This window comes from Grammomys surdaster, unplaced genomic scaffold (genome assembly GCF_004785775.1).
Source record: "Grammomys surdaster isolate TR1022 unplaced genomic scaffold, NIH_TR_1.0 1036, whole genome shotgun sequence".
Taxonomy (NCBI): domain Eukaryota; kingdom Metazoa; phylum Chordata; class Mammalia; order Rodentia; family Muridae; genus Grammomys; species Grammomys surdaster.
Genome location: NW_021605455.1, coordinates 3,344,618 through 3,355,355, shown reverse-complemented (window position 1 = coordinate 3,355,355; position 10,738 = coordinate 3,344,618). Strand labels below are relative to the sequence as shown.

The 10,738-nt window shown below is 37.4% G+C and overlaps 1 protein-coding gene across 1 annotated transcript in view; it reads left to right on the top strand.

Annotated features, from left to right (window-relative positions):
• Window positions 1–10,738, top strand: part of Slc14a2 (solute carrier family 14 member 2) — a 420,436-nt gene that overhangs the window by 7,616 nt on the left and 402,082 nt on the right. The window contains exon 2 of the mRNA XM_028783201.1: window positions 1,709–1,839. The gene's annotated coding sequence lies outside the window, so the exon portion shown is untranslated. The remainder of the gene's footprint in view (window positions 1–1,708; window positions 1,840–10,738) is intronic.

Sequence of the window (10,738 nt, the reverse complement as noted above, 5' to 3'; positions counted from 1 at the left end):
AGGGAGGGAGGGAGGGAGGGAGGGAGGGAGGGAGGGAGGGAGGGAAGGAAAGAGGAAATAGAACTGTACACCAAAGTCTGAGATAAAGAATAGGGTGTGTTTCCCAGTTCAGGGCAGGTATTTAAAGTTTTATATGGTTTCAGATGCTTCTCCTGAAGCCTCAGAGAAAAATTCTATCACTAAGAATGGAACTACAAATTGACACCTTGATCTTCTAGCTCTGCCCACAAGTCTACCTGCTTCCTCTCTCCCCTCTGCCTCACCTCCTCCACACTTTACTCCTCCCCCAGCTCCCTCTTGCTCTTCTGCTTTTCCCCTCCTAGTGCAATCATAAATACCATTGCTGGCTTTTATTCATCACTCTCCATTTGCCAGACATTGTCCTAAATGCCCACTATATACATCATTATTTAACCTGTCCAACAAAAATGCAATTTACAAAATAGTACTTTCAGGACAAGAAAAAAATTAAAAGGCTGCTGCTCAAAGATTACAATGTCTTCAATGAAAACAGACCATACTTGAGTGGGTATCAATCATCTCAATGGAAATGCTTTTTTTCTGAAATATAAAGAGGCAACATAAGTGGAATTCGTGTTACCTTAATGCCATTGTAGGAGGATAACCGTAAATGGCTTCAATTGCTTATACATTCGGATTTGATATATCAAGTTTAAAATAAGCTTGTTATTTGTTTAAATGGCTTATTTTTATTGAATTATATATGCAATCCATGATTGTGTGTTTTTCTGTAGTGGAATTACTTAATAACTATGTTGGAGTAGAAAGAAGGAAGGTAGACTACTTTATTAATCTAATCCTTATGTATATTGTTCAGCTCAACATAGATTAGACTTTTGCATATATGTTATTTTTATGTAATCCACATGCCATATTGTTTGTGTAAATGTGCTATGGACCATATTCTCAGGAGTTATTTGTACCCTATAAGAAACTATAGTAAGCCTAAGTGATGTATAACTGTGGTCTGCTTTTGAAGTACAACAGAACTGTACTTCAATCCAGGCCTTGCAACCTCATAGCTATATGACCTTGGGACACTTCTTTAGCCTATATGAAGCACATCAAATTTTTTCTTCAGTGAACATGGAGTAATGGTAGATGCTTTTCACAGTCACTGTGAGGGTGGATTGAGGAAGTGAATGAAGTGTACAGTACACACTCTGTATTATCTGGTCCTCTCTCTCCACAGTCCTTTCATTTTGTAACAGCAATGTGCTTCAGTCTACACCTGCACTGATATTGGCTTACATGATACAACATGTATGCACGCATATATGTGCATGCTTTTGTATGTACTCATATTCACATATGAAACCACATTCATAAGAACATACATTTATGGAATCCCAGGTATATCTCCCATTGCAATATCAAGCTTCATTTCAATCCATGTTGAACACTATATAGAACCATATTTACAGAGACATAAAAGCTGCCACCCAATCATGAATTGCGTGTATAATTCAGTAAAAAGATAAGGTATTTAAACAAATAACAATACCCCAGAAGTCGTGAATGTGTCCTAGCACCACCTAGTGGGGAATTCCATTTTCTACCCCATGATGCAGAATAGTGGCTCCAGTCATTGCTTCCACTCACCATTTTTGAGGTAGGGGAGGTGAGTGTCCTTCCATCACCCAAACGAGTGTCCATACTAAATAAGGCAATGTGTACTTCTCTTTAGATCTTTTCTGTTTCCTTACTGAGTGTTTCCGGATATGAGTGCATCGCGTTGACATCTTCCTACACCTGTTGACAAACAAGGACAAGGCTTGAAGCCCCTCGGTCTACTTCATTAACCGGACCTGAATGACTGTGAGTACAAGCTTCATTTATAATTCTATGTCTTCAGCTCCTAGAAGGATAATTGTATGTCTTACAAGAACGGCTTATGAGCTGGGCGGTGGTGGCACATGCCTCTAATCCCATCACTTGGAAATCAGAGGTAGTGGATCTTCTGAGTTCTAGGCTATCCCGAGTGAGTTCCAGAACAGCCAGAGCTGCATAGAGAAATTTTGACTCAAATATAAAAACATTAATAACAGCAAAAATAGCTTGCTAAATCTAAACATAGGAGCATTTTACATTTTTTTCTCTGAAAGAATAAAAATGCCCTACTTTCAAGGAGACTTTTGATGTTTACACAATTCTATAGACCATTCATTTCTAAGAGATTGGCTGGCATTGGTGTTCTTTTGGTCATGGAGGAAACCAAATTTGTTGTAGAAATTGTTCCTATGTTTTTTTTGATTAGCTCATGGTCATTTCCTTTAGTGGATGGGATTTTATGCACAAGAATAGTCAATAAAAGTGGGAAAAACCCAGACCATCACAGCTGTATTTGTACAGATGATTATTATACACATGTGCTATCCTATTAAAAATTTGGGAGGTAACTGAGAAACACTATAGTGGAAAAGATAAGAAGTAAACATACCAATTAATGTCCTCCTGATTAGTTAATTGGGCTGAAGAGCTAATAAATGCTATGGAAATTCACTCAAACCATTATCAATATTCCAATAAAATGATCAGACAAGTTAATTATCCTATTTAGGCTTCTCACTTAACAGGATGTCACATATAAGTGGGGTAGAAAACCAGTGGTTTTCATTCTCCTATTATCCTGTCCCAAACACCCACCCAGGTTCAGAGATACTTGCATTGGTATGATAGATTACCCCACGGTACCACACAAACCATTCCTATACTTATGGTAGCTCTGTTCCCAGTATTTGTGATAAAAAAATTCCAGAGATTTCTACCTTAAAGCTCCCATAATCCAGGAAAAAAAGAAAAGGACTAAGTAGACAGCAGATAATGAGAATTAAGAATGAGATTTATCAGTTGAATATATTCATCATAATATTTCAACTACTTATATAAGCCAAATATTGTGGAAGAAAAGAAAAATATAGGCCAGACATCATGTTCTACCTTTCTCCCTTGTGGACATAAATTATGATGCATATGAACATACTCACTCTAACACATATGGCATGAAAATAATTCATCTAAAAGAGCCAGGTTTGTTTTGGCAAAGACTGAATGCCCAAAGTTTGCCTTCCGATTCCGTTACTCATGGGATAAGTACTGGGCTCCTGCATATCTTGAGGGATGTAGCAGAATGTCAGTCTCTGGGTTGGGAAACTGTGAAGTAAGAAAGAAAAGTTCCATGATTTCATTATGCTTGAGGTGATGGATTTACAGATTCTTTAGCAATGGTATGTGTTTGTTTCTCTAAGAATAGTCTTTCTGTTCCTCTGCCTCTTTTGTAATATTGCAGTCTCTGATATTCCCTTCTCCAACTCAGAAATCACTGATACTAAGTTGGTCTGTATTGACAATTTCATGTAGTATAGTCCGTCATGATGCTGGATGCTGGAGTAGGGTGGAGGGTGTTATTTTGTCTTTTACTTGGTGCTCAGGTAATGCTCACATTGATTTCTTGGTTTCCATGTTTGTTAGATGATCATTTGTGATTTTCCTGTATTGTCTTTATCCAGACTGTATTTCAGATGAATCTACAATAGCTCTTCATTAACAGCAAACATTTATTGAACACTTATGAACTGCAGATCAGGCACTAGGCTACAAATTGAAGATAATAAGAAAAGCTCAATGTTCTTCTCTATCCTGGAGGATTTTACTGTTTATGTGACCATGTTTCTTAGGCAAACAAAGAACAGTAACAGCAAAAGATACATAACAGATCACACCCTTGGAACACTATAGGCAATAGTTGTTACTACTCAGAGAAGAGAGAAATTGATGAGGGCTAGATGGCCTGAGAAGGTGTTTGGTATAAGATAGAATTGCAGTGATTTCCTAAGAGAAGTTAAGGTTCTTTTTATAGAATCCTGAGTATGAGACGTTTCTGAAGGTCTCATAAAAAAGAAAACCACAGTGCCAATATTTTAAGCTGCAATTAACTCATTATTCATGGGGTAAGGCTAAGAATCCATGTTCAGCTGCTTTCTGTGGTGCTTGTTTCAGTGCCCAGCATAACACTCTGGAAAAAACAGTCTTCTAACTTTATCACTAAGATCCTGGCCTTCTTGCCAAACTATATGATTGTCTGCTTTACCTAAATATTTCCCTCATTCTCCCACTTTGAAACCCCTTATCAGAAAAATGGGCATCTGGTGACTTCTCAAAGCTAAACTGTGTTTTAATATATCAGAAGAAGGCGGCACATGAAGTAACTTTGTTGTGAATGCTGCCTCTGGAAGGGGTAAAATGTATTGGAGTTTGATCACAGAGAGGATGCTAATCTTTCAGAGGAAATCTCAGTTTATGAGAAGTTCTGAGTCATTATTGTTATTGTTTTACTATAATAGAGAGATATTCCAATGTTTTGAAGATTAATAAGTTACTAGTCATTTTGTAGCTCTTACTAGTCCAGACAGATATGTCTTTGTCTCAGCTTATTAACTGAAAATGCTGTAGGAAGATTGTGTAAGGAATATTAATATTTTTAAAGAAAAGTCCAGTGGCCTTCCTAGTACCAACTTATTTTCTTGATTTCTCTGTGACTCTTATACTTTTCTTTTCCTTTCTCTTCTTCTATTATAATTAATTTTGATTTTGGGGAGAGAGAGTCAGGGAAGAAATAAAATCCACAGATTCTTCCTTTCACTTCAAGTAGAAATATCAACTGTGAAGAGCATGCGACAATATATATCAGAATATATGTGTGTGTGTGTGTGTACACAAATGTGTGTGTGAATATATACATATATATATATTCACACATAAGTCTTAATAAAGACAAGTTAATCTTTTTCCATTGTAGAGCAGATTCTTAGATTTAATTTGGGCAAATATTTAGTGAATTTGAAATATAAAATGTTCAGTCAATGATATTCTTCTTTCGCAAGACATATCTGTAGGTATTAGAGATTAGGAGATAGGGTTGCCTGTTTTCTCTAAGGGATTTCTGTAAGGCTGTCATCTCCAGTTATTTCATTTGCTATAGTGAAAGATTCATAATAGAAAATCTATCCCTTTGGTCATTTTAAGTGCAGAGTTCTATGGCGTCCAGTATATTCACTATGTTATGCCACCTCTGCCACCATCCACCCCTAGAACTTTTTGGTACTATTAAATTGCAACTGTAATCATAAGATAATACTACCCAGCCTCTACATCTCTCAGGCTCTGGTAGCCACTGTTCCACTTTCTGTCTCTAAGAATGTGAATGCTCTAAGCAATTATAAAGATGGAATCACATGGCAGATTTTATATCTCTCTTTTTCTGTTTGGCTTAGTTCCCTTTGCAAAATATCTTCAAGTTTGATCTCTATAGCATGAGTCAACACTCCCTGCCTCTTTGAGGGTGAATAATATTATTTGTAAACATACATAACATTTTATTTGTGTAGCACATCAGGGCTTGGGCAAGCAAAATGTTCATTGCCATGTCATAACATCTATCTATGTCCCTATTTTTGGTATTTTTGGTAACAAGATTCTCTTTATCTTATAAAATATATAATGTTGTGATTTGAGAGCTTGAATATTGTTGGTGCTAAAAAGAATATGCCAAAAGATTCCAACCAGAAAAAAATAGTTTTCAGAGACATTTATTAGTTCTGAGAGCAAGTAAAAATAATAGCCTGAATTTAAAAAGCACTCTAATATATTTTAACTTTTCTTTTCTTCTAAGTCTTTGAAGCAATTTAGCAATGTCAACTCAGTGTCACCAGATCACTAACCTTAAAAGAGGCTCTTCACAAAAGGGGCATGGGAGGTCAAAAGACTCTGTGAGTGTTACTTCCAGTGGCATCCATCCCAGATTCTCTTGATACACAACCATTTAGAATTCTCTAAGGAATCTTACTGCTTCAAAGAAGTCTTTATTTTCCAAGGACATCTGAATTCTGAATCATGTTTTGTTGTTATTTTTGTAGTGCTTTAAAAGGTTCATATTAAAACAAGATACAATGTTTAAGAAGGTGGCAAAGATCAGAGCATCCAAGACTGAAATCTCAGTTCCTGTTGAGTTGAGCTGAGTCAATTGTGATCCGCAGACAAATAAATTTGCCTCAATTTTCCCATTTCAGGACAAAAGCATTTATACTCAGTCAGAGCATTCATTTGATATTTTCTGGAGAATTCTTTAGCTGTGCTCAAGTGTTTGTCTACATAAAGAATTCTGAAAAATTGATGCAGTAAATAATTTCAATTCTGGTTGTCTGCTTTTATTGTGGAAAGCACAGTTATGTTATTTAAATAAATTTATTTAAATAAAATGCTGTTTAAATAAAGATTTCTCCTAATCTTTGCTCTGTGGAGAAGAAAGTATAGGAATGCAGTTATGGCCTTTGTTAGAAGCAAGTTCACTGCAGAATGCAATTACCAACCCTGGAACCCAAAATGGAAGAATATGGTGACTATGGGAAGGAGATAAAAGGGTGGAAGAAAATCCTCAAGGTTCAGGGAAAACACCCACACTCTTGGGAAAGGGTGTATTTGCCAAAGACCAAAGAGAAAAAAAAATCTGCAAACAAAAATAATATTTTATGTCTTTTCATGTTTCTCTATCTTTCTTTTTAGTTTTGAACTTCATTTCTCCAAATTTCCAGAACATACACCTTTAGTTTGTTCTTAAGTAAACAATGTGGTTATTATCTACAAGAAAACAGAATGCATTAAGCAACTAAACTGTAGGATGAGGGAAATCCTTGCAGTGGAATATAGTTAATGAATATTGGTGGAGGAAGACCACAGAGAGCAACCAACAAGTAAAAATCAAGTATCAGTAAACCAAGAACTCATCCAAGACTGAAGAACACTTTCCAAGGCCTGTGCTTGCAAACAGTGAACATTTGGAATCTCAGATCAAGCAGCCAAGTTAAAATGGTCAAGGAACTTTGAGTTTTTGAATAACCAGTAGTTTCTAAAACAGGAGTGCAATTCAGGAGTTAGACGGTATTATCAGCTGAAAAATAAATGATATTGATACAACAGACGAAGCCACATGGAATACAGCTAGAAAGAACATGATCTTGGTAGTGGTTGAGCAGCTTGTTTGGAGGTTGGGGAAAATGTGGTTCTGTCCTATTTGAAGCAAGTCACCTGGTCTAACACCAGTGGCCACCTGCACTGCGCTCTGGTAGGAAAGTTTGTATCTAGCAAATACAATCAAGAAATGACTAGCAATCCTTTTCTTTTTCAATTAAAGTTCTCCAGACTTTTGTTGCTCAGAGACTGGGTCTCATCATTCCTCAGCCCTAAGCTTCTGGATTCTGTTAAGGGGAAAATTGTTTACAAACAATATTTCAAGCAACCGCTAATTCATTATACTGAGGCAGAATATTGAACTTGCCTAATTCAAGTTTGATCTTGTCTCATAAAGGAGTCTGTGAGGAAACCTGTTGTAACCTTATTGTTGTAGCCTTGAGCCTTGTAACAGGACATGAAGCCATCTGGAATACACTCAACCACTAAACCTGCTTAGGACATTCCACAACATGTTATTGTGTCCTTTGATTATAATATTTAGAGACCAATATTAAACTAATTTGAGCAAATAGAGGGGATTGTTGAAATCTATATTAATTCTGGGGCTGCATTCAAAGCATCACAGATCAGCTGGTTTGAACAATAGAAATTTACCACCCAAGACCAGAGACTAGATATTCAAAGTCAGCTGTTTGTCATTTTGTTTTTTCTTTTCCTAAGGTCCCATTATTTTTGTTTGCAGATGGCGACCTTTGCTCTGCGTCTTCAAATGACCTTTCCTTTTGAGTGATTGTATCTCATATCTCTTCTGTATGTAGAAAAATCTTCTTATGGTTAGAATATCAACCATATTAGATCAAGACCCACCCTAGTTCCTCCTTTGAACTTAGTCACTGTTTTCTCCGTGTGCCTGTTCAAGCACAGGAATTTTTGGATAGCACAATTCAGCCATCAACAGCATTGTCTGATCAAAGCATTTAACTGGTAGAGGTGACACTAGACTGGAAAACTGAAGACTCAGATATGATTAAGATTTTCTAAATGTCATCTTCCTTTCATTGTGTGTCACTGTTTCTCAACAAGCACTCCTGGAGGGGAGCACTGTAACATTCCAGCCATCTGACTCCAAATACTTAATAGAGGATTCAAAGGGGGAAAGAATGACATCCCTAGCAGCTTGAGTGTGAAACTCCCAGAGATAAGCCTCCGATTCTGCTATTGGCATCAGGTCATCTGCAATGGATCAATTATCAGTTGTCATAAGGCACTCTGATTGATCCAAGTTCAGTAAGTGCTTTCTACAAGATCACTTAGTTACTATGGCCAAGGAGTCAGGGTCTTACACTATGTCAGCCTGTTTCTAAAACAGTTGAGAATGCTTGGGTTAGGAGAAAGAGTTTTTCCAAAGGAATACACTAGGGAAAGTATAGGCCAGATATTCAGTGTATCATAGGAAACCAAAGGTAATCAAAAGAGCATAAGAGTTCCAGTATAATGTAATATGGACACACTGGAATCTTGGAGAATCACTAAAGGGTTCATACAAATAGTAGCCTTTTCATACAGATAGTAACCTTAAAGGCAAATCCAAAGAAACTGGAAACACACCAAGGACCATGAAGCATGGGGAAAATGTGTACATTCATAAATGGAAACTTTAAGAAATCTGTAGGAACTTTGACACAGTGGAATAGAATATAAAAATTGAGAGCAGAGAGCACACATCCTCAAAATAGGCAGTTTGGGAGGCCCACAGTAGATCAAGAGTGAGCATGTCGTTTTGGCTCTTTTCCCAATTAAACAACAAAGCTCAGAATTTCCATTAAGATGAAGATACGAAAGGGGAGGAATGGAAAGTATAATTTGTGGTTGGTTCTCTGAGAAAGTTTAAAATTCCCATGTGATGAGTAGAGCCACATGAGTCTGGCCAGGATACTGATGAGGATTCTAAGCTAGAAACATCACCACTTTGATTCTATTTAGCCACTTGTTTGAGATGAAAGGATTTACACTGGTGAGCATTTAGGACCCTACGGCTGGTTTCTATTTATCTTCCTATTCAGCAACTATGTGTCTTGAGTACTGGCTATCAGCTCCATCTGGCCTCTCTACTGACCTGAAGTTGGAATCCTTATTTGGCACAGGTCCAGTTCATGAAAGAAAAAGAAGACTAGTCATCATGGCTTAACTGTGAACAATTGGATCCAAAATATGACATCACCATAGAAAGAATGACATATTAGAGATGGAGACAGTTCTATTACAAGTGCTCCAAGAAAGGAGCATTTCATTGTGCGTTTCCCCTGGATTGAAAAGATGATTGTGACTTCCATAGGCAAAGGCAAGGAGGAAGAATGATCACGGAGAAGAGACCTGGGCACCAACAAGAGGGAGTCTGAGCAAGAAAGTAAAGGTGGGGGAAAGCCAATAACATCTAAGACAAAGGCATTAAGACTTGCAAAGACCAACTTCCCTTCTGACAGCACTACATACTATATTCTGTTAAACATTCTACATGTTAACCCACATTTGAGACTTTCTTTGATGCCTGCTATCAGCCAACCTCTTCTCTAAGCTCTAGCCCTACATAGAAGATCTCTCCCTGTCAACCATGACATTTCCCAAAGAAACTCAACAGGATGCAACTGAAAAAAAAAAAACCCTCATGCGTTCTCAATGTTATACATGCTCTAAGGGGTGAGGCCTATATTACCATCTCTATCATTACCACCTCATCTAAAAATGAAAAAACCGGAGCTTATGAACATAGTGTGTCCTATATGAGATCCAGAGATGGTTAGTGAAAGAGTTGATCTGATTGCAGACAGTGCATGTCTCTGTGTGTGTGACATCACACTAAGGGCTTGGAAAGGACAACAGCCCATCCCTGTGTCACAGATGTCAGCTGCAATTACACTTACACAGATTATCCAAAACCTTGCCAATTTGTGTTGAAGTCCTTCCACCATTTCTCTTACCATTTGTTTGATGGATACAGCCTAAATATTGGAAGTAGGGTTTTACTGTAAAGAAAACAGAATTTTTTTCTCAAAATTAAAAAGGAGAAAGTATTTCAAGTATAAAATTTTCAATCACCAAGTAGATACATGCAGCAAGATGGAATGAAGGGAGGCTGGAAGGCCTGGGAAGAAGCGCAGATTTGGAGTCAAGGAAAGCTTGATTCCAACCTTGACTTTAGCTAGTAGACAAACCCCAGCTTCCGTGCTTCTCACTTCATCATCTGTAAGGCAATGCTATTGAAAGGACTGAGACAAACACCCTACTTTTCAGACATGCTAAATTCTTAGCAGAGTGCCAGGCGGAGAGTAGCAATTGAAGGAAAGTTGCTGTGTTACTTACTTTTTGTTTGTGGGGTAAAATTCTAACCTGTATGCACAGTGACCACCACACCCATGAGAATCTTCCCCCACTAGATAATTTATCCTACTGGCCTTTCTTCCACATAATGCACACATTTCACTAAAGAAAACAAACTGAAACCCGTCTTTGATGGATTTGTACAATGTCTTGTCTCTTAACTCGAACAAAGGAAAAACAAGTCCCTTTTTGTTGTTCTGCATTTTAAATATGTTTGGGAAAGCCATAAGGAAAAAGCCTTAATCCTGGTTAGGAATTAATGAGTAGATGAAGAAGAAATAGGTTCTTCCCTTCACCTTTCACATAGGTTTTCAGGTGATGTGTGTGTGTGTGTGTGTGTGTGTGTGTGTGTGTGTGTGTGTGTGTGTGT